At 36.1% G+C, this 24,200-nt stretch overlaps 1 protein-coding gene across 1 annotated transcript in view; it reads left to right on the top strand.

Annotated features, from left to right (window-relative positions):
• GFRAL (GDNF family receptor alpha like) overlaps positions 1-24,200 on the top strand; it is a gene marked incomplete at both ends in the record, with an annotated part of 45,074 nt that overhangs the window by 10,715 nt on the left and 10,159 nt on the right. The window lies entirely within an intron of this gene.

Genomic DNA, 24,200 nt, shown 5'->3' with positions numbered 1-24,200 from the left:
CAAAGGCCAGTGATGCAGGGGGGTGAGAGAATTCACCAGAAACAGAGTGGGGAACAGAACAGGGAGACTGACTGAAATACATTGCTGGGGGAAGCAGCGAGCGAGACAGGAGAGGTCTGCTGTGCCATGTGGGTTGCTCCCTGTTTGGCCAGGCATCAAACTTGTGCTGCAGAGGCTGTGGATTGCTTCATTCATAGTGCAGTGCTTAACCCCTTGCGCCACCAGGGAGGCTCCTACAATTGCTTTTTAAAATCTGGTTTCTGGCTATATTTTATGCATTTGCTGCTTTGCTTTCTTGTTAGCAAGCAGTGCATGTTTTTAATTTATATGATTGATTACTCTTAGTTGTAATTCATTGAGTTCAGTATCAGTGGCATAATGGGATTATCCTACCAGATAACAGAATGTATTAGGTAGCCATTGTGAGTATACCGCCACGTCAAAAATTAAAGGCTTGAAATAACCATTTATTTTCTCACAATACTGCACATTAGATTTGGCTCAGTTGGGTGATTCATCTGATGGTCTTGCCTGGGGTCTCTCATGTTGCTGCAGTCATCTGATGGCACAACTGCAACTGGGTGGTCCAAGATGGGGTTCAGCAAGTGCCATTGGCTGGTAATGCACAATTCTTCTCAATGCAGCCTCTTCAGCAGCACACACTGGGACTCTTACATGGTAACAACAGCATTCCTAGAAGCTAAGCAGCAATGCATAAGTATTTTTCAAGTGCTTCTTCTGTTATATTTGCTAACCTCTCTCTAGACAAAGCAAGTCACAAGGCCAAGTTCAGAGTCACTGTGGGAAGGGGCCATACAAGGATGTGTTTATTCGAGGTAGGATGTTCACAGGGACGATAATGTAACAATCTAGTCTATACCTGTCCTGACTTACGTAAAGCATTTTATCCTTGGTTTCCTTCACTTGGTCCTTAGTAAGTCTGCTGATCTACCTGAAATGATGGAATGGAAAACACATTTTCTGAAATTATTATTTTTAAAATATTTATTTATTTATACATACAATATCTGGGGTACAGGCCAGAAATATGTGGGGTGAGAGGATTCAGAGAGCAGAACAGAGACAGAGTGGGGAGCGGAACAGGCAGATCGACTGAAATACACTGCTGAGGGGAGCAGCGGGGAGACAGGAGAGGTCTGCTGCTCCATATTGGTCACCTCCCTGTCGGGGGATTGAAGTCATGCTGCAGTGACTGTGGATTGCTTCATAGGGCGGCGTCTTAACCCCTTGTGCCACCAGGGAGGCCCTGAAAATACTATTTTTTCTATTTTAAGAATAAGAAAACTGAGCTTTAGGAATTTGAATAATTTATGCAGAATCTCAAAGTAAGAAAGTAGTAGAAGGGATTTGTCTGTGAGTCTTGTAGAAAAATCTATGCTCATACACTATTTCAAGACCTCTCCACTTTCCATCTTTACCATTAGTTTGTTAAATTATCCAAGTACCAAAACATCGTGGGGTCCATAGGTCCTTAGTTGCTTTATGTATTTATTTTTATTGAAATACTATTATTTCACATCCTTGTTCTTTTTTTTTTACAATAAAGAATTTTTCCCTCAGATATGGTCACTGTCGTTCTCCTACCACCAAATCACCCATAATCCTCCACCATAGTCTGTTGTATTTACTCCACCCCTTTTTTTCTCTCCTCCCCTTCTCATATTATGCTGGATGCTCTAGATCTATGGTCAGTTTTCAAGGGCTGGTTTTAAGCTTTGTCTTTGTGTACTCTTTTGTTCGGTTTCTCTATATTTCACATATAAGTGAACTATGAATATTGGTATTTAGCTTTCTCCTTCTGGCTTATTTCATTTAGGGTAATCCCTTCCAGTTCCATCCATATTGTCACAAATGACATGAGTTTATCTTTGTTTGAAGCAGCAGCACTATTTACAATCACCAAAATATGAAAACAACCAAAATGGTCCAGGATAGACGAGTGGATCAATAAGATGTGGTACATACATACAATGGAATACTACTCAACAATCAAAGGAGATAGGCCCTTACTTATGATTACCAAACTTGTAGACACTGTTCTCAAAAAGAAACAATAGGGGTTTACTGCTTCATCACAATCAAATTTTTGTATTTATGAAAAATGTCTGACACACACATATATGTATACATCTTTAGTCTTTTCCTGTTTTTTAATGTATTTTTATTGAAATAATATTGGTTTATATTAATGTGTGTGAATCAGAGATACAAGTTCACACCTCTTTAGATGTATAATACCATGCCACACCCACCAACAAGTACCCGTAGTCCACTGGGCACGCTTTCTGGTTTATATCTCTAGCTATTGAACTATATACAGATAAACACATTTAATTATTTATAAATTCTAAAGAGATACACATTAACCCATGACCTAACTTGTGATTTGTGATGTATTCAGTAATAAACAGAGTTTATGGTTTTGATTCAAACAGAACACTCTGCTGAATTTCCATAATGCTATAATTAACCACTACACATATATTTTAATTGAAATCATGATAGAAGAGGAAAAATGGAGCATTATCTATGTTGAGTCATATCTGTATATAACTTCCTTTCTGCTTAATATTAGATGGCTCATTCTGTTGAAACTAAAGGTAGATATAATAAAAGACTCATAATAGTACAGCATTATAGAAGGAAATCGCTAATAAAATAAACCAACAGCAATATATACCTTTACAATATTATGGTTATTTATAAGTGGTTTCTCCATACTAAATGGTATCTAGGCAAAAAGCAAAAAAGTAGATTCTATAGTTTAGTAATAATTCAGTTTCTTGGGAATAAATTCTCTAAAAATATCAGTCCAAGCAATATAATTCTAGTGCCAAGCCTGTTTTTTCCTATGCATTTTAAATTATTATTATGTTTTATTTTCATAGTGTTTGGCTACTATAACAGAGCCTATAGTATAACAATAACTGTATCAGAACACAAAAAAATTATTGAGGGAGAAATAGTAGCAATAGAATTTAAAAAATCATAAAAATTGGTGTACTGTGTAATATTTTAGAAAAACAAAACTAGTTCAATTTTCTTCACTCATCTATTAAGAAAAAACCTTATGAGGTTTTCTCTTTAAACATTACTTACTAAAAGTAGGCATTTCAAGAGACAGGTTTATAGAATTAAAGGAAAAAAAATAAATATTGGATGGTTTCACTTCTATTTAGAATATAGAAAAACTGAATAAAAGGCCAAGAAAAAGAAAAAATTAGCAAGTTGACCGTACATCTGAGGCATACAGTAGGGCAGGGTGGAAGGTCAAACAGGGAGGGAAGAGCACAAGGGACAATGGTGAAGGTTCACAGATGATGTGGTGGTGGTAGAACTACGGGGTCTACACCCGAGGGCAGAAACCAGTTACTGTACAAACCTGCGCAATGACACACCCTGGAGCCTGCAACCTCCAGGCATTTTTTTATACCCTCCTCCTGCTGAATGAGGAGTAACTCTCCTCTTTGCATTCTGTTGGTCTCTCAAGTCCAAGAAGTTTTCTGGGTTGGCCTCAAACCACAGGATTCTTGGGGTGTAGGGTTCTCTACTTAACTGTACCCTGTTCCTCTAAGATAGGAAAAAACCACTCTGCCACTATCTCTGTGATCTCTGTCAAGGAGGGAAAATTTTATGATCTATTTTTATTATTTATGCATACAAGAACTGGGGAATAGGCCGGAGGTGGGGGGTGGTGAAAGGATTCACCAGAGACAGAGTGGAGAGCAGAACAGGCAGATTGAAATGCATTGCTGAGGGGAGCAGCAGGCGATTCAGGACTGATCTGCTATGCCATGTGGGCCAGCTCCCTGGCCAGGGATTGAAATGCTGCAGTGGCTGTGGACAGCTTCATAATGCTGAGACTTAACCCCTTGAGCCACCAGGGAGGCCCTCAACTGGATATTTTCATTGCCATTTAAAAATATTTGTTGTTAAAGTGATTAATACTAAAGAAATTTTGTAATGTAAATATAATATGTGAAATCGTGGTATTTGCCATTCAAGCTAAGAAATAGAATATTACCATATTTTTGAAGTCTTTTTTAAGATTTATTTATTCATACATCGAAAAATTGGGTGTAGGCCGGAGGTGTGGGGAGGAGGTAAGAGGATTCACCAGACACAGAGTGGGGAGCAGAACAGGCCGATCTACTGAAATACACTGCTAAGGGGAGCAGCAGGCGAGATAGGAGAGGTCTGTTGCACCTTATGTGGGTTAGCACCCTGGAAGGGATTGAACTCAGGCTGCAGCAGTGGAGGCATGATAGCATTGAGACTTAAACCCTATGCCACTATGGATACCCTTTTTGGAGATTTTTTAAGTGACCTTCCATATCATATTATTTGTTCTACTAACACAATTCACCAACCATACACTCCCTGTCACACATGTCTATGATATTTTCTGGGGTAGCAGTTCTCCATCTTTACTAAAGATAAGAATAACCAAGAGATTAAAATTTCTTCTTCCCAATGAAATAATAAAATTATTATAAGGAGACAGGACTTAGGTGTCAGGGTACCAACCAGTAGGTTCTGGCCAGTGCTGTCACATTGAGCTCAGTGCACAGAAGCACCCAGAGCTTCTGGCTTCATGTTCTTCAGTGATCACCAAGATAGTGGCAGAGGTCATTCCTTACTTACAGATTAATTCCTAACTTGAATATTAATTTATCTTTAAGTTTGTGTTTGTAAATGATGTCCAGTAGAGTTTATGTGGGGAGCTCGGAGTCTCAATGCATATGCATTCCTGCTTCCTGCCATTTCCCTGGGACAGGTGCATACTCAGCTCCCTACCCTACCTTTAATGCTCACCACCTGTCCACTCCCCCACCCTGCAACCACGAGCAGACATCTGTCTTAATTTTTAAATGACATTGCATCTTCTAATACATGGGTGTCGATTTTCTTTGATGTCTTTTGATATATTTTATTATTTTTTCAATAAAAATAACATCTCAATAATTTGCTCACCTAGGTTTAGTTATAATTATTTGTAGATATTGTGAAATATTCCATTTGCTACTCTAAACTTTATCTTTTTTACTGTTGCATTTTCAAACTCTTTAGAGTTGGGCTAGAGAATGTGATTGATTTTTAAACCTCTAAGTGGATTTTTGGCATGGCAGTTGTTGCTCACAGCTAGCACTGTTTTCACCATTCTAGGAAGCAATTATTTAGTAGATTTGTTAATCCCCAGAAGCATGTTAGGAGCTGCATATCAAATGGCAAATGGTCCTCCACTATAGATTTCATTGCCTTGCCCTAGAACTGAGGGCTCTGTGATATGATTCTCTATTTGGACTTGCCAGAAACTCCATATTCATTTCAAGAATTGAATGATATTATGTGTATACAGTACTTGTTACATAGAAAAATTCCACTTCATCCTACAATTACCTTGCCTTTAAAAAACCCTGGGTTTGTTTTTGGATTCAGGACTGGACAATGTGGGTTTTTAAAAGTATTTTAAAAGTCCACATACATTTTTAGGAGTTTCTGTGTTAATGTTTCATTAAACTCAGCTGGTTCCTCAACTCTACAAGGAAAAAAAAAATCTTTGCTTTATTAGTGAAAAGTATGTTGATCATGAAGACAACCCCAAAATACTGAGAAGCTGAATACTGAGTTTTTGTTCTCCAACCTGCTAATTCTCAGATATACCCAGAGAATTGGTTTCAAATATAGATGTGGGATCCTAACCTTAGTCATTCTACCTCTGTGAGACTGGGGTGGAGCTCAGAAATCTGTACTGAAAGAAAAAACAACTCACCCTTGTGGTTCTGATTTTCATCTACGTTTGGGAACCATTGCTCTAATCCTCATGTGGGAAAAACCTGGTCACCAGTCATAGGTCCTGGAGTCTCTTTTCATTCACACCTCTCAGAAAATGAGAACCTTCTGTGTTCAGAAAGGCAACACTAATACCACACAGCTCTCAAGGTGGCCTGCTTCCCCCACTGCCTAAACACATAGTTGGTGCATATTAGCCATGCAATAAAAGTGAATGAATGAATGAAATAAGGAATGAATGAACCAATGTCTACTCCGCTTCTTTGGCAGCACTGTCTTCTGAATACCATTGTTTTTCTTTCCCTTATTAGAACTCTCTTAATAATACAGCTTCCATATTAAGAGCCTCACTATTTGTGTTTCCACTTAAGTTGGAATTTTCAATTCAAATATTTGCGCAAAAGAATTAGGAGTTTTAAAGACTAGGTTGCTAGTGCCCATTTTAATAAAAACATTTCAAACCCCTATATTTTCTAACACTTTTACTCTTGATAGATCTACTTTCAAAAAGTCTACGTAATAGGAACTATTTTACTGTTGATCCCTGGGAGGTGTCTATACTGTAAATGATCAAGTCTATATTTTGCTCTTAAATGTGTCTGTGTCTCTAATGATCTGTATCATATGGTTAGCTCTGCCTATTCATAATACGGATGAAGAGGATTCTCCTAATATACTTGTAGAACTAGCTGAATTTTGTGCAGCATTAACATAAAATTCCTAAAATGTGTATAAACTTATTAAGAAGTCTTCTATAGCCACTTAGGAAAAGAGCCCTTCTAATTCATACCTATTTCCCCCATTTAGTTTGTCTTTTGTAGCCCTATTTATCAACTTTCTGTGTATTGAGGTGTTGTATATGGTATCAACATTACTAGTAAGACTTTTATTCATACTGTCTGCATTCAATGGGTAGATTATTTATTTGGCTGCATTTACTCTTGCCTTGTATCATTTCATCTATTTCCAGCAATATCTAGATCTAAAATTAATGTTCCATTAGTGAGTGTTTTAATAGAAATCCCTTTAAACACAGTCATATATGTATGGAGATTCATAATATATAGTTTTATATTTATGTCTGAACAGCATAAAATTTTACACTTACTGTTAGCAAAATAATTTTAAAGATTATAAAAATGGATTAATAGACTCAAACTCTTTGTAAATTCTTATTTTTTATTTTCGTCTAATCAATAGCTGTATAAATATAACAGTGAAATAAGTAAATTGTGAAAGGCATTTCTATTGCAAGTCAATCTCTCTCTCTCTCTCTCTCTAACACACACACACACACACACACACACCAACTTCTCTTATAGTCAATTCATATAAGTTAGTATTTCAGGAGCTTTATGTTAAATTTTGGCTTTAAATAAATCACTTCATCTAGCCAAAGCCACTGACTTTTTCTTGGTTTCTACACAAAACTTTAATTCAAGTTCAGTTTCTTTCAAATTCAGTCCAGGTGCTAAAAAAGTCTCTTGGTTTTCCAAGGAACATTCAACCACATTTCTCTACTCTGTATTCATATTTATAACATAGCTTCTAAATAGTCCAGTATTTTGTATTTTGTGGATTAAAGTGGCTCCATGGTGAATTTGTAGTTCATCAAATTCATGGACACTCACTTATAAATGTATGTTTTTCCTCTTAGAAATTAGTAATTATTCCTTTAGGACCTTGTTTTTCATTATTTGCAAACTCTTTTGAATCCTTTAAAGAACAGACATGTGTGTTATAAGTTAGCAATAAAAAGAATAATCAAAACAAATAAACCATTCATTTAGATTGACTTTAGTTACCACCCAAAATAAAAATTCAGGCTCAAAGTGAATTCTTTAACTTTTGGTTTCTATGCCATTTAATTTATAGGCTTACAATTCTGGCTATTTCTTTGGGTATGGTTCTCAGGGATAAATCAATGTATTGAGATTTTACTGGACTTCAAACTTAAAATACAAACAGGACCACTTCTTCCACTCACATATTTCACAACCCCATTCTTGCCTTTTGGTCAAAAACCATGATCATCGACAATGAATCTAATAATCAGATGCAATATTGGAAGTGCTGATGGGCCCTATTAGATTCCAGCCTTAGAGAGACAATGTGCACCAGCATGTCTGGGTTCAAATAAGATTTAATCACTTACCAGGTAAGTGACTAGGAACCAGCTACTCATTTTCTCTGTCCCTCAATTTCTTGTCTGTGAAATGGAAAACTTAATCCTAAACCATAGCACTGCAGCAAAGATTACATAAGTTAATTCATGTAATGATATTTGAATTTCTAAAAAGTTCCCAACTGATCACACTTTAAATAGCATGAGCTTAAATAATGTCTTAAGGAAAAATAATTATATATATATATATGTATGTTTCTATCTATCTTTCCATCTATATATATCAAATAATTTATACATTTAATGTATAAGCATTCCTGAAAATTACACCAACAAAACTGGCCAGATGCATTCTGTCAATTTAGTACTCTATTCTTCACGGACACTAGATGTATTACTGTTACAAAAGAGTTCAAGCAGATGTACTTATAATTTCCTAAAAGCATTTGTTGAGATAATGACTTAAAGGACTGGTTCTCAAATTTTAACTGTATGGAAGTCATCTGGGGGCCTTGTTAAACATGATGATTGTGTCCCTAATCCCAGGGTTTCTGATTCACTATATCTGAGGTGAAACTTGAGCTTTTGCACTTCTAAGAAGTTCCCAGGTATGCCAGAAACTGCTTGTTCAGGTACCACACTTTAAGACACACTAGCTTTGAGCACTCTGATTCTTTCATGAAATCAGTCTACTGGTGTTCTCTTTCTTGAATAGTCAATATAAGTATGCACTTCTGACCCTCCATTGGGGGAGCTTCAACGTTGGTTATTTTGAGATACCATGCCTAGAATAGTGATTCTTAAATGTGTTGCAACTTGCTTACAAAAAAATCTCATCGCCTTCCATTTCTCTTCATGAAGTAAAATGCTTTCAGATTCAATAGCAGGAGATGCACTGGTTTTGATTAAAGGATGGTGAAGTGATGCCTGCCTTTTATTAAGTATAAATAATTATTAATATACTCCATATGTGTTAACACCAAGATTGCCATGTTATAAACATCAAAACAAACTTGGATCCCTGGAGGAATTCTTCTTGGCCTCACAGTTTTGCTCTCTGTATTGATAACCACTGATCTGAAGGATAAAATTCTCGAGGCAGAAAACATCACAACAGTGCCATCACTTGAGATTCAGCATACAACACATGATATTCAGAAAGTAGTGCAGAATATGTGCTGCACAGGGAGTGCATTTTTAGCTCTGTTGTGGTGAATAACCAACCGGTGAGGGAGGAAATATTGGCTAGATGAGTTTACGTGATTAAACATCTGATATGCTACCTGGATATATTTGACTAAGTCCTATTTGCCTTGGTAGCTTTTGAAAATTTACAAGACACTTTGTTCTAATAGTTGAAATCTACATCAGAATGCCAAGATAGAAAAATCTCAGACCCCTTAATTTCACACTAGTTAGTCTAACCTCTAAGGATAGCAGTAAGTCAAAATTAGGGTAGGCCAGATGGAATGCTCTAACTTCTCTGATGGTATAATTGTGCCTATCCTGGAAAGCACAAGTCTTTAGAAACAAGAGGTAGAGATCAAAAATGTTCTTTTATGCACCTAATTCTATTTTTCACATTACTTCTGCAGATAGTGGCTATCAAGTGAGGTTCTCTTTGAGCCCATTATTACCTGCCCCAAAGAAACTGCAGAGTGAGTGATTAATGGCCAGAAGCAAATATTTAAAGCATTGCATTAATTTTATTAGTATCAGGGGGAACTGGGCAAACTCTTGAAAATTTTCCTTCCAAACTGCAAGGAATATTTTCATGTCTCTGTTTGCAACCTTATTTCCACATTATGAAATAACATGGAGAAAACTAAAGCTATATGAGATACAATATCTTTAAAATTAACATTTAATAAATATGATATCACTTATGAGTTTAAATCCATTCACAGGCAGTTAACCCTAGCTTGCCTTTTGTTTACTCAGGTTCCTATGATCTGATTGCATGCTCACTATGTGTGAGATGTTATTCTACTCATTTTATGTCTTGGTTAACTGAGCTTTTACAGGAAATATATAAAGTAGGTGCTATTTCTTTTATCCAAGAGGAGATTGGGGCACCCAGTAGTTAGCAACAGATCAGTTATCACACAGGGTGCAACAGAAGCAGAATTTCAGCAAGCAGCCATGGGTACCAGAAACTGTGACGGTAACAATTGCAATGTACAGCTTTCATCTAATCATATGAAATTTATAAATGTCAATTGATTATAAATATTACCCTTCCCAGAGAACGTGTATGTCTATAACAAGAGAATCCTTCAAAAGCCTGTTTTCTGGGAGGCAGGATGTTGTAACACAAAGAGCCTGGGGCTAGGAAGCGAGCTCAGTCCCTAACTACAGCAGGTTTTGTGGAGGGAATCAGCTATCCTCTCCACAGACTTCACATACAACTTTTCAAAACAGTTTCCCAGAAATAGATGATCTCTGAATACAAGATGTAGCTTAATACTGTTGGATTAGATGACTGACAATATCTTTGAGGTCAGTATATTTTCAACAAACCTCCCTTGCTCCTTGTGGATAGGGTCACTTTGGAGTAATGTGCTTTTTAAGAGCTAAAAAGACCAGCAGTCTGCAAGAATTTTTTGCTTCTTAAGATTATACTAAAAATTTAAGAAATTCTGTATCATTTCTTCCTTTGCCCTTGGGACAATACTTAATTTTTTTCAGAGATTTTAAATTGAGATTTGTAATAAAAGGGTTTTGCCTAGTGTTGGATTGCCTTTGAATACTTTGTTTACTAAATTCCAAATAGATTTATAAATAATGTATCCAAGGCTCATGGAATACTCCCTATAGGGCATATTCTTGGTTCTACTACTTATGTTTTGAAAATCTATAAAATGACTTTTTGCTTGTCAAGGAACACAATAATTTTAAGTAACACTGAAAATATGATATGGGATTTTTCCTCTGCAAATCCTGTAAGTTGGACATTATTTGTCACACTTGTTTGAGTTTATGTTTAAGTGAACATGATGTGTGTGTGTTGACTTTTGATTTTTTTTTTTGTACTGTGTTTAGGGAATCATTAGCTATTATAATTTGTGTAATTGAAAATAAGATTAATGAAAGAGACCCAGTTTCCTCTCATCTGTCTGAAGTCTTGACTCAGAATGGCATCATTTCTGGTTGTACCTTTCACCTCCATTGGCTAAGAGTCTACTAGATACTCTAAAGAATAATATGGCAGGTTTCTCTTTGGACCTTTTCCCCAAGGGAACAGATGTTGAGTATAGGCCCTAAAGATGTAGCCTATTCCAGCGGAGACAAACGTCGGCTTTTGTTTCACTGCTAGGTTTACTTGCACACAAAAGTTCCCAATAAAATACAGCTGGTTTAAATTTTGTCTGCAGACCTGAAACCCAGCAAATTTGGCTTGGCTTTCTATTTTGCAGAAAATGCTTCACACCACTGTAATCTGGAAATACTAAAGTACAGCCCTCAATAGAAACAACAGGACAGCTGTCTCCTACCTTCACTTTCTCCCAACTCTACCCAAAAAGACTTAGGTGTAGTTAAGGGAGGGAAAAAGTCTGCCACTGAACATGAAAGATGGTATGAATCATCTATGACTACCTTTGTTGTTTGCCCTGAGCCAAAAAAGAAAGATTAAAGAGTTGCCATTGATGAGTGAGACAACTCACGTATTGGCATTACTAGAGAAGGAGGGAGCATTTCAGATCATGGAAGGAAATAAAACAACAAAACAATACTGTTACAATTTGAATAATAACATGCTTCAGTATGTGAATGCATCGTGTTATCTTTTCCATTTTCCACCCTTATGCTTTCATTGGCTTCATACAATCCCCTGGTTGCCTGTAATTGGGAATGAAGTTAGTGCCAAAGCTGCATAAAATAAGCAGTCTTTCCTTTATACTTTCTGTGCATCATGATTGTGTATGTGAAGTCATAAAATATTTATTATGAGCGTGTGTATTCCTGCCTTAAAGAGCCAAGTATTCTTGTGACAACAATATAATATCATCAGATGTATTCCCATAAAACACCATATGTGGGCACTTAATAGTTATTGCCCTGGCACATACATGCTGGGATATCATCTTAAAGGTGGACTCCTTTGACAAAAATCAGTGGTTTGGTACACAGACATAGAAAATCCTTAGATGAGTTTGGTGAGCAAGGAATAGAAAATTGTTTCAAATCTAATGATAATGACAATTGTTCATCTTCTGTTAGAATCAAATTGTCTCAAATCATCTAGGGTTTTCTTCATGGATTTAAGAAAACCCTTAACAGCATGGCAAAAATCAGTAAATATTATCTCAATAGCTAAACTGCAAGAATGTTCTAATATTTGATATCTAGTAATTGTGAGAATGGGCATATATACTTTTTCCCAGTGATTTAATTAAATATTCATTTTTATTGTGATAAAATATATATAACATTAAATTTAACATTTTAACAGTTTTTATATTTCCAGTTCAGTGGTGTTTAGTGTACTTACATTGTGATTCCACACATCCATCTCTAGAATGTTCTGGGTTTTTTTATTTTTTGATTTTTTTTAATTGCGGTAATGTTGGTTTACATCATCAGTACATTGTTTGTATTTTGGGAGTATGGAATCCCCTCTTCTGGTGTATTTAGACTGGTCTAGCCCTTACAGAAAACAGTATGGAAATTCCTCAAAAGATTAAAAATGGATCTGCCATACGACCTAGCAATTCTACTTGTAGGTATTACCCAAAGAACTCAAAAACACTAATTTGAAGGGAAACCTGCATTCCCATGTTCATTACAGCACTGTTTATGATAGTCAAACTATGGAAACAACATAAGTCCCCAAAATGGATTAATGGATTAAAAAGATGTGGTACACACACACACAATGGAATACTACTCGGCAATTAAAATGAAACTTGTGCCACTTGCAGCAAAATGAAAGGCACTATGCTAAGTGAAATAATTTCACTCACTGTTTTTTTACCCAAACTTCTATTCTTGCTCCCCTCCCCTATGATGGAAATATTGTTGCTTCTAATTGGTTTTGTTCTTTTAATACTTCCAGGAAGCTGAAAGGGAACTTTTTTTTTCAAAAAAGATTTATTTATTTATACAAGAGCTGGGGTTAGGCCAGAGTTAAGGGGGGTGAGAGGATTCACCAGAGACAGAGGGGGGAACAGAAAACAGGCAGACTGACTGTAATACACTGCTGAAGGGAGCAGCAGGTGAGACTGGAGAGATCTGCTCTTCACCATGTGGGTTTCTTTCTGGCTGGCTGGGAATTGAACTCGTGCTGCAGAGGCTGCAGATTGCTTCATAGTGTGGTGCTTAATCTCTTGCGCCACCAAGGAGAAAGATAAATACTGCATGGTGTCACTTATAGGTGGAATAAAGAGGAATTAAACCAAGTGTCAGATAAAGCCAAACTTAAAAACTTAACCTTGAAAGCTTACTATGAACCAAGGAATCCAGAGGGGGAGAAGCAAGATCAAAGAGGGGTAGGATGGGAGCACAATGGGCTCTGGTGGTAGACTGTGAGTGCACCATGGTAATAATTTTTATTTTTCTTATCCAATACTTTTGGAAAGCCATTATTTGGGACTTCTGTTAGAAATCAATGCAGTTTCCAAACTAGATAAAAGAATGAGAAATGGAGGAAGGCCACTTAGTGTCACAATGTGAGTGCTTGCTGATGTGATTGATGCAAGTGTGTTTCTGTGACAGAGACTATTCCTCATTGTCCTTTTCCTTTCTGTGGGCTTTTGGTTTAGGGTGAGATGTCTCCTTTTGGTTGCCACTGAGGCTTTTCCAACTCCCATTATGCTAGAATTTGCCAGAACTCTGGGGCTGATGTTTTACTACAGCGTTAGTACCACCTCCAGGTGGCCAGACTAAGCATATGATAGAGACTTCCAAAACAGCACAACTACAAAAAGATGCCAGAGCCCATTAGTTCCTGATTGTATAGCTATGTTAGTTGGGAGTCAAGGCAATTTGAGAAGAGGAGCCAAGTAAATCTAATTGCAAGAATTTTATCTTGGTAATGCACTGCTGTGTGTCACTGGGCCTGTGTAGGAAGATGCTGCTGTTGATGTTTTAAGATTGCAGGCCAGTCATGATTCAGTGCCTGCATCCCTATTCACACACTCTTCATATACAAAAGCCTAAAACTTACAATGATATTTTGTTAAAGTACATATGGTAGTTATTATGTTGAAAGTGCACACTACACATATGGCTGTAACCCTGAAAGCTCCTGCAATACTCCTATGTTGTGGCTGCTTCCCCCTAGTCAATTTTACTCACTGATTTTTTTTACCCAAACTTCCATTCTTACTTCCCTCCCCTACAATGGAAATATTGTTGCTTTTAATTGGTTTTGTTCTTTTAATACTTCCAGGAAGCTGAAAGGGAACTTTTTTTTAAAAAGGGATTTATTTATTTATGCATACAAGAGCTGGGGTACAGGCCAGAGATGCAGGGGGTGAGAGGATTCACCAGAGACCGTGGAGAACTGAACAGGCAGACCGAATGAAATACGCTGCTGAGGGGAGCAGCAGGCAAGACAGGAGAGGTCTGCTCTTCACCATGAGGGTTTCTCTCTGCCTGGCTGGGGATCGAACTCATGCTGCAGAGGTTGAGGATTGCTTCATAGCGCAGTGCTTAACCCCTTGAGCCACTAGGGAGGCCATGAAAGGGAACTTTTGAGGTGGATACATCCCTTACTAATCCAATTAACTTCTTCTTAAATTTGGTAAAGCTGGCCTAGTAATTACTAGCCCTATTTTTTACTCTACCAGTAGCTGATTTTTCAAAGGTTTTTATCCATTAAACAGAACCCCCCCCCCGCCAAACTCTTCCCTTCTCTTTCTCATAATTACTTCTATTCCACAAAGTCTACTATAATGCAATTTATCATCTGATTTCTTTCTTTCATCTCCAAGATCATGTGTTTTCTATGCTCTACCAATGGTTCCTCATCCTGAGTGTGCATTGCAAGTGTGTTAAAGAGCTTTCTGAGAGTATGAATGTCTAGTATTGTACCTCACTTCCCCTTAACCTATTAAATCAAAAGTTATAGTGATGAGGCCTAAGGATATTTAATTTTAAATGTTCCATACTTAAAACTTATATGCAATCACAATCAGAACATACTTTTCTAATGACAAAATTCTGACTTCTATTTTATGTCTACCTTCTGCAAGATACTTTATATGTTATGTCTCATTTAATCCTCACAATAAGCCACATAAAGCCAGTTATCCTCATTTAATAGAATTGGAAAGTGGGGCACAAAAGAGTTTTTGAAAAAATTATTCCAGGTCATATATTTAGCAAATTTTTGAAGAGGGACTTGAATCTGTGGCTTGCAGCCAAGCTAAAGTCTGGCTTCTTTCCACCTTGCTATCCTATTCCTCCCTACACTCTATTGTCTACTTTTACTAGTAGCTTATTTTTATTTCCAATTTTTCATTATGTCTTTGTAGTTTTATGTAAAGTGACAAAACAGATGGAAAATTCATCTTGTATTATAATACAACCTGAAGTCATTTATGAATAAAAAAGATCTGGTCCTAAATGATTGGGGTATAAGTTAAATCCCAGAAGAGATAAAGGTGTTGCATCTCATACATTTTTGAAAATGAAATGAACTTGAAGTTAGGATTGCTGGATGATAAATAAGGAGAGATTATAATAAAATCTTAGTCTAGTACCTGATTTCCCCAAGTGAGGTGGAGGGGAGCATTTCTATCTCCAAGGTAAAGACTGTTCTTTAGTGCACTTCTATTTTCCTCCAAGACTACTCTTTTCCATTCTCCTTTTTCTTTAACTTTTTTCTTATCCCTCTAACTATATTCAACTGATAGATATGAGACAGAAAAGAAAGCACTAATATTTATTAAGCACCTACTATTGGTCAACAATTTTCATCTGTGTATATCACTATGCCTACATTAGATTTTGCTAAATTATGCAATTATGTGTAATCTTTGTACTTCAGTGACTTACAAAAACAGAGATTGACTTTTTTTTCTTCTTTTTTTTAATATTTATCTATTTATTTATACAACCACTGGGTACAGTCAGAAGTGCAGGAAGGTGAGAGGATTCACCAGAGCCAGAGCAAGGAGCAGAACAGGCAGACCGACAGAATACACTGCTGAGGGGAGCAGCAGGGGCGGCAGGAGAGGTCTGCACACCATGTGGGACCCTCTCCCAGCAGCCGAGGATTGAACCGGCGCTGAAGAGGCTGCGGGCAGCTTCACAACCCAGCACTCAACTGCTGTGCCACTGGGGAGGCCCCCTGAGATTGACTTCTTATGCTACATGCAGACCACTGTGGATGGACTGCTAAGGCTCTACCCCCCATGTCTAGACCCAGGCTAAAGGCATAGTCATTATTTGCAATATCTCATCTCATGGCAGAGACAAAATCAACAACAGAATCTCTCAAGCTTAGTCTTGATGACAACTCATCTTAAGCTTATTCTTGAATATGTTCAGCTTTTTGACTAACTCAGTCAAGTTCAAGGCCAATAGAAGTAGGGCAGTAACATACTGCTCCACAGAACGTGATGTTCTAAGTTACATGGTAATAGGTAATGGCTGTGCAATCATTTACAGTGAAGAAGAATTAATCCTTTTGCAATATAATATGATTTATCCCCATTCCCCTTTTACATATGAAAATTATGAGACTAAATGAGATTAAATTAACATGCCCAAGACTATTGAAGCTAGTGGATGACTCAAATATGATTGTGTTGGAGAACTTTCTCATTTCAGAACCAGTGTTCTTTTCTCTCTACAGTCAGGTTGAAATGTGGGAAAGAAGTAGTATTATTTTTATTCTTCTTTTATTTTTCACATTAAAGCTATTTTAAAATATCAAGTGATCTCAAGAATCTAAGTATGGTATGGTATGGTATGGTATGGTATGGTATGGTATGGTATGGTATGGTATGGTATGGTATCCTTGACTTGATAGCTTCATTTTCAATGTCAACTAATACTCTAAATTATAAATTTATAATGATAGACTTTGCTGAGCATTTATTTTGTGTGAATCGATGTTGCAAGCTCTCTTCCTATATTTAATTTTTAGCTATAAAATTTGTGGCATTGTTCAATTTTAAAGATCAGGGGAAATTCACACTAAGTTGACTAAAATGAAGAACTGGGGTAAGGCAGAATGTATTTTAATCATGTCTGATTCTAATTCCTGTGCCACTATACTCTGCATCATTCTGTATTCCAATAAGAATCTCTGTCTTAAATGCAACCTTACACTTACTTCTTTGCTTAGTTCTTACACTTATTTTTATTTTCATTTTCTCATGTCTAAATTGCTGCTAGAGTCGCAGTGCTGTGAAGCTGTCCACAGCCTCTGCAGCGCCAGTTCGATCCTGGCCAGCCAGCGAGGGTCCCACAGCAGACCTCCTGTCTTGCCCACTGCTCTCCTCAGCAGCGTATTTCGGTCCATCTGCCTGTTCTGCTCCCTACTCTGTCTCTGGTGAATCCTCTCACCTTCCTGCGCATCTGGCCTGTACCCTGGTTCTTGTCTAAATAAATAAATAAATAAATTTTAAAAAAAAATTAAAAAAATAAATTGCTGCCAGAGTTTCCTTGTTAGATCTCTCTACCAAATCAGCCTACTTACCATGACTAGACTAATTCTGCAATGGTGCTTTGATTGTGTTATTTGTATGTGTAGAAAACATCTGCTGCACACTCATACTCTTGCTTTCTAAATCTAAACTTTTAATCTAAACTTTCTACATCTAAACTCTTTCCAATCTAAACTTTTTCATCTGATTTACAAGAACACCCATAATGCAAATCAGTCTTATTTCCCACCTTTCATCACATGTGTGCTTTTCTTCTAGTTGTCATTTGTTGATTCCTACCTCACTTATTTATATTATTCTTCCCACCTGAATATAGATTGGGAACTTCATAGAAGTGTGGTCACATATCATCCAGCCTATATATCCTCATATTGAATGCCATCATGCTAGCTTTGTGGTTTTTTTTTAATTGTATTATTTTTTATTGAGCCAATACAGTCTGTGATTCAGTGGTACATGTTTGAAGTAGAAAGTAATTACTTAATTGGGAAATATATATTTAGGTCCAGATATGATGGTTTCTGCTATATGCTATGAACATTTATAGGTGACTAGGTATAAATGACCCATGAACTTTTTCTGGCTCTTCTGGAATGGGTAGAGGACAGATTCTGAATTCTCCGTATCCCAAGAGAAACTGCTGAGAAAGTGAAGAATGGCAGGTTATCTGGCAGCAAATGTGGAATTAATGTTGCATCACACCATCCTCTCAAAGGGGCAATAGAAGTAGCATTTGGGAGGTCAGGAATCTCCCCAACCATAGGGTGAAAAATTTGTTTGACTCCCAGGAATAAAGAACAAGAGAAATTGTTCTGCCAGGTGCTGTGTGTATATCTGTTTAATAGAGGAAATAATTGTAAATTAGGTCCTACATTCGTGGAGAAAAAATATTTTCGGTATGGTATTCTCTGCTTTTCTATTGACTAAGCAAAAATAAGAACCCTTAATAAGCATCTTATGTCAGCCCCAAATTTATATATATTTGTCTGTTAAACTCATATACCCTTGTTTTCCAGGGTTGTTTGTAAATGTTTTCTAGGTGTATCCCACAGAGAAAATATCTTAAGGTGTATCCTTCTCTTATAGTAAAAAGCTAGAAAACACTCACAGCAAATAGAATACATATTTTATTTTGGCTAATCTAGAATTTTCCAAGTCATTTAATTTTGGGACTTTTTATGTGCCTGACACCTAAAAGTATTCTACAGAGCTAATGTTTCATGGAACACAGTTTAGAAAGATGAATCTCTTCCAACAAGCATTGAATTTACTGTGTCCACCTGAGACCAGGTTTCTGAAATAGAAAATTACAGAGGGTTCTATCTTAGAAAATTGGCCCAGGAATATCTTTCCAATGATAAGAAGTAAGGGAGGGAGGAAAGAAAGGGAAAGGGGGGAGGAAAGGAGAAAAAGTACCATCAAAGAAATTCCATCTCTTTTCTTTGTTTTTCCTTCCATTCCTCCCTAAACTTAAACATTATTTCTTATGGAAGTACCCCAAAACTGTTACCCAATACCAGTTTTAATTTTTACTTTCATCCTCAAAAAAAATGAGTGCTGGGCCTCCCCCGGTGGCACAGTGGTTGAACACTGGGATGTGAAGCTGCCCGCAGCCTCTGCAGCACTGGTTCGATCCCAGGCTGCTGGGCGAGGGCCCCACATGGCGCACAGACGTCTCCTGCCGCCCGCTGCTCCCCTCAGCAGTGTACTTCGGTCCTTCTGCCTGCTCTGCTCCCCGCTCTGGCTCTGGTGAATTCTCTCACCCTCCCGCGCTTCTGACTGTACCCAGTGCTTGTATAAATAAATAAATCTTAAAAACAAAAAAAAAAAGAGTGCTACTAAACTCATTTTCAAATAAGAAAAAACTGAAATTGAGAGAAATTCTCAAAATTCTTTGCTCTTAGATACCTTCTAACCCAGTGACCAATGAGTCTTGGCTCTTCTGAAAAGAAATGTAACAGAAACTGTCACCAGGCAAAATAGATTGTTAACACATTTTGTTGAGTGGGAAATCATATGCATTGCAACTAGGATGCTGGATTTACATTTTGAGAAAAGCTGATAATATGAGACAAATATGTGATTTCCATGAAAACCCTTGGCTAATGTCAGTTAAAGAGAAGAAAGCACTAAAAATTATATAATCATATATTATAAAATGTGTGTCTATTTAGTTAAGGATGTGCTATTTCAAATGTGGAAATTGCTAGTATATACTTTGTGGCTGTAGATAATTGCATGTGTATGGCATTGTGATAGCCATATTTCTTTACAAATTAGATAATTTCTCAGAAAGATTGCTAAGAGGGGGCCTCCCTAGTAGTGCAATGGGTTAAGACGCAACCTATGCAGCTATCTGCAGCCACTGCAGCACAAGTTTGATCCCTAGTCAGGGAGCTACCCACATGGCTCAGCAGACCTCACCTGTCTCATTTTCTGCTCTCCTCAGCAGTATATTTCAGTTGATCTGCCTGTTCTGCTCCTCACTCTGTCTCTGGTGAACATTCTCATCCCCCACACCTCTGGCCTGTACCCCAGTTCTTGTATGCATAATAAAATAAATCATTTTTTTAAAAAAAGAAAGATTGCTAAGGGAAGTAACTATATCTATCTATCTATATATATCTATATATATATCTCTCTTTTATATTCAACTTTCTTTTTTTTTTAAGATTTATACAACAAGAACTGGAGTATAAGCCAGAGGTGCTGGGGTGAGAGGATTCACCAACAAGAGTGGGAAGCAGAGCAGGCAGATCTATTGAAATACACTGCTGAGGGGAGCAGCAGGCAAGACAGCAGAGGTCTGCTGAGCCATGTGTTAACTCCCCCACCGGGGAATCAAACTAATGTTGCAATGGCTAGCAATAGCTTGATAGCTGAGACTTGAACCCCAGCGCCACCCGGGAGGCCCTATATTCAATTTTCACTCAAAGATTTGCAAATATGTGTGCAGGGAAGAGATCTGCAATTACATATGTTTTTCCATTTTAAAACTCAATAACTTACAAAACTTGCTGAACCACCTCATTACTCCAAATGACATGAAAATCTCTCCAGAGTGTCTTTATTTTTTTCCCCGACCCTCTTTTACCTTGTGTTTTCAACCATCCTTTGAAAAACTTGTGTAAGCCATCCTGGTAGAGTCTTACACATTTTCAAATGAGCTGACATTAGTGAATCATTCAATTACAAATGGAGATAACAGAAAACTATATGGACCATTAATGCTGGTATCACATATACTTTATCACACATACTATATTTATCACATATATTTCACAAAAATATACTGCACATTAAAACTATCATACATAAAATCTTTATCTTATGAAACTGATAAAATGTAGTGAAAATTTTATCTTATATTTGTCTTATTATATGTTCTCTTAGTGCCTGTATAATATAATTCAAGGTAAAAATTACTGTTCAATTTTGGGAACTTAAATTTTTTTCCATTAAAATCACTCCAGACATGGACAGATTTTAGCAGTTGGGTTACTTTAAATTTTTATCTAAGACTCAGGTTATATTGATGTAGACATAGATTATAGCAACCAAAGTAATAAACAGGTCTGATTTTAAATAGTTACATTGGTCTTTTATGAATTGTTCTTTGTATGCACTTTGCCTACTAAATACTCTGGAAAACTAACTATGCATCTGTAAAAACCATAAAATGCTCCTATTAATATCTTAATCATATATAACCATCTTGAAAACTGCAGCATTCACTTTATTATTTATGTTAAATGTAAGATTTTAAGTGGTTGATTAATTGATTACACTGAAATTGATGGACATACTTTAAAGTGCGTGAAAAACAAAATACCCTGCATGTATAGGTGAAGCCTTCCAGATATTTTAGTCATCAAATTTTGTGTCACATTTCCTATTGTGAATTTCAGCAATGGAAACATATAAGCATGATCATTTGCAAGCAGCTACTACTGTTAACTGCTTCTTACTGAATGATTCTCTATATATAACTTGTTCACTTTTTTTTTCAGTTCAATTTTCTAATACAAATACCTGTCACAATAGAAAAAAACTGAAAATGTTTTACATGGTTTTTATGGTCTTCATAAAGTGGCTTTTACATATAATTGGTAGGAGATTTCACCTTAAGTAACATATTCACTATTTATCAGCTGTTAACTAAGTGAATGAATATCCCTTGCTGGTACATGGTATTATTGCAGCAAGTTATTATTTAGTTTAATTTTTGCAACATGTTTTAGCAGTGAGGCTGCTTTATTCTTGGTACATGTGTTTATACCTTGGTTTTTCATATTATACATGTATTACTTTTTCAAATTTAGAAATGCTTATATATTTTTCTTTCTTCCCAACACAGTACACCTTAGGTCTGTTTTAGAAGGAAGCATTCATACACTAATGATGAACAGTTTTCAATATTTGGAATCTCACCATTGATCATTAGGTGAAATAATTAAAAACTCATTTCCAGATTGGGGATTTGTATATCTTCAGATAAGACACTATTGACTAAATTAAGATTTTAATATATTAAGGCTGATAAATACCACCAACCCTTGATAAGCAAATATGTTATCTTTGAATTTTCATTCTCACTAAGATATTGCCATGATATTGACATTCATTTTTTTAAAAAGAAAGAATTAATAAAGTTTTACCTGTGCATATAATGAATTAATTTTAAAAAGCTATAAAATATGTTTTTGAATCTGTGAAGATGTTCATTTTAATTTTTCTTCCAAGCTGATTCTTCTGAGTTAAACTTTAATTACAATTTTAATTGAATGTTTATTAATTTGAAATCTTCAATATCCTATTTATATTCCAACTACTCATATATTCAAGTCATTATTTTGTATCAGATCAACAACATTTTTTACAATGCATTTACTGTTTCATATAAATTATACAAGTAGAGCTTTAGTATACATCGGCTCTCAATCACTGCTGCACAAGTATTTTGGAAGAACAAAAATCTAAATGATCCCATCTCTGGTCCTCATTTGTGAGAATACTATTTAAATTTGTTGTTAATATAAGGTTGTAATTAATCTTGATTTCCCATCAAATGTACAGTGATTTTACAACATAGTTTGTAAGAGTGTTTAAATCCTCTAGAGTATGAGGTAAGATAAACAAGTCACTGACAGGGTTTATCTATAAATATAGCAGATGGTGTGGGACTGAGGCTGGTTATTAACTCTGCTGACTTTAATTGCATGGTTATAAAATACTGTAAACCTCATTGTTTATAAAAGGTGGGGAAGAATCTCCAATGGGCTTCAGTAGCCAAGAAATCCTCTATGACATTAATCTCTCTAACTGATATTTGGTATCCTCCTTGGGTGCAATATTTAAGATTGTGGAGTGATTGCTAGACACATTAACATTTTCACTGGGATCATTAGCTAACATTTCTGTCATTGATCTATTATAACTTTACTAATGAATTCCATGTGAGTGAAATTTAGTGAGTGAGATGATTTTTTTTTGGGGGGTGGGGTAGGTGACTGTTTAACAGTTACTTTAGCCAGTTATATATCTAAAAGATAACCTTATTTGTCAAAATAATACCTTTTTTCTTACTCAAAGATAAACTGTGATAACTAGACCAAATGCACTTAGTGATAGAATTTCATAAAGGAAAGCTATAGCATTATTTAAATAATCAGTGATTATACTATATATTTATATGTATTTACATTTAGATCTTGAATCTGTCTAAAATGTTACAAAATGACAGAATTTTAAAAGGAACAAGTTATCCTACTTATTCTTAGTTGATTTAAATGTGAATTTTTTTGTGATCATTTATTTTACTAGAATCCTATATGTTAAATTTGATTAAAATCAATTCTTCCAAGAAGGACCACTATTATAAAAATGGTATTATTTGAAATAGCTCAATTTTTCCATTCCAACTTTATAGTGAATAGCAAATTTTATTTTATAATCGTAAAAGAGAAAAAAAAATTCACAGGCTCTTCCTGTATTACTTTTATATTTAGAAGAAGTTGATTTTTCCTAAGTTCCAAAGGAGGTCAGACTTCTATAAATATTTGATAACCCAATATATGAGCTGGGGATTTAAAAAAATCTCACACACAAAAAAATGTTTGGCTACATTAGAGTTCAGACTCCTTGAGAATAGGTTTCTAATGACAAAGTCCTTAGTTACTTTTCTAGCTTTTATATTGGGCTGTTTCTCCTGGCCCCTTGAGAGCTTTGTTGCTGATCTGAAACAGTCTTTTTCCTGTGCTTTCTGCTGATTATTCCTAATATAAACCTCAAACACTGAATTGCAAGGAGCTGACTTCTGAAAAGCAGCAGCTGTTGGTCATAGAGCTTCTCTTTTCTCCTTCCTGCAGAGCGTATTGTCACTACCTGTCATCAGATACAGTATCCCAATATTTGATACACTCATATCTATAAAATATATGTCTACTGGTACTTAGATTTGCAGGTCTCAAAATGTCCAAGGTACCTGTAAGAGAGGACAACAAAGTCTCTCTAAAGTGGAGTTTTTATCACATTTTCATTTTTCACTTTTATATTTCAACTCCACCAAAATCATCGTCATCAAAGAAATTGGTTATTGGGCTCCTAGTATGACTGGTTTCATATTTATGTTGAACTGAGTC

The sequence above is a fragment of the Talpa europaea genome, assembly GCF_964194135.1.
Source record: "Talpa europaea genome assembly, chromosome: 2".
Classification (NCBI taxonomy): domain Eukaryota; kingdom Metazoa; phylum Chordata; class Mammalia; order Eulipotyphla; family Talpidae; genus Talpa; species Talpa europaea.
Note: the sequence above shows the minus strand (reverse complement) of the source record. Positions and strands in the feature narration are given on the sequence as shown.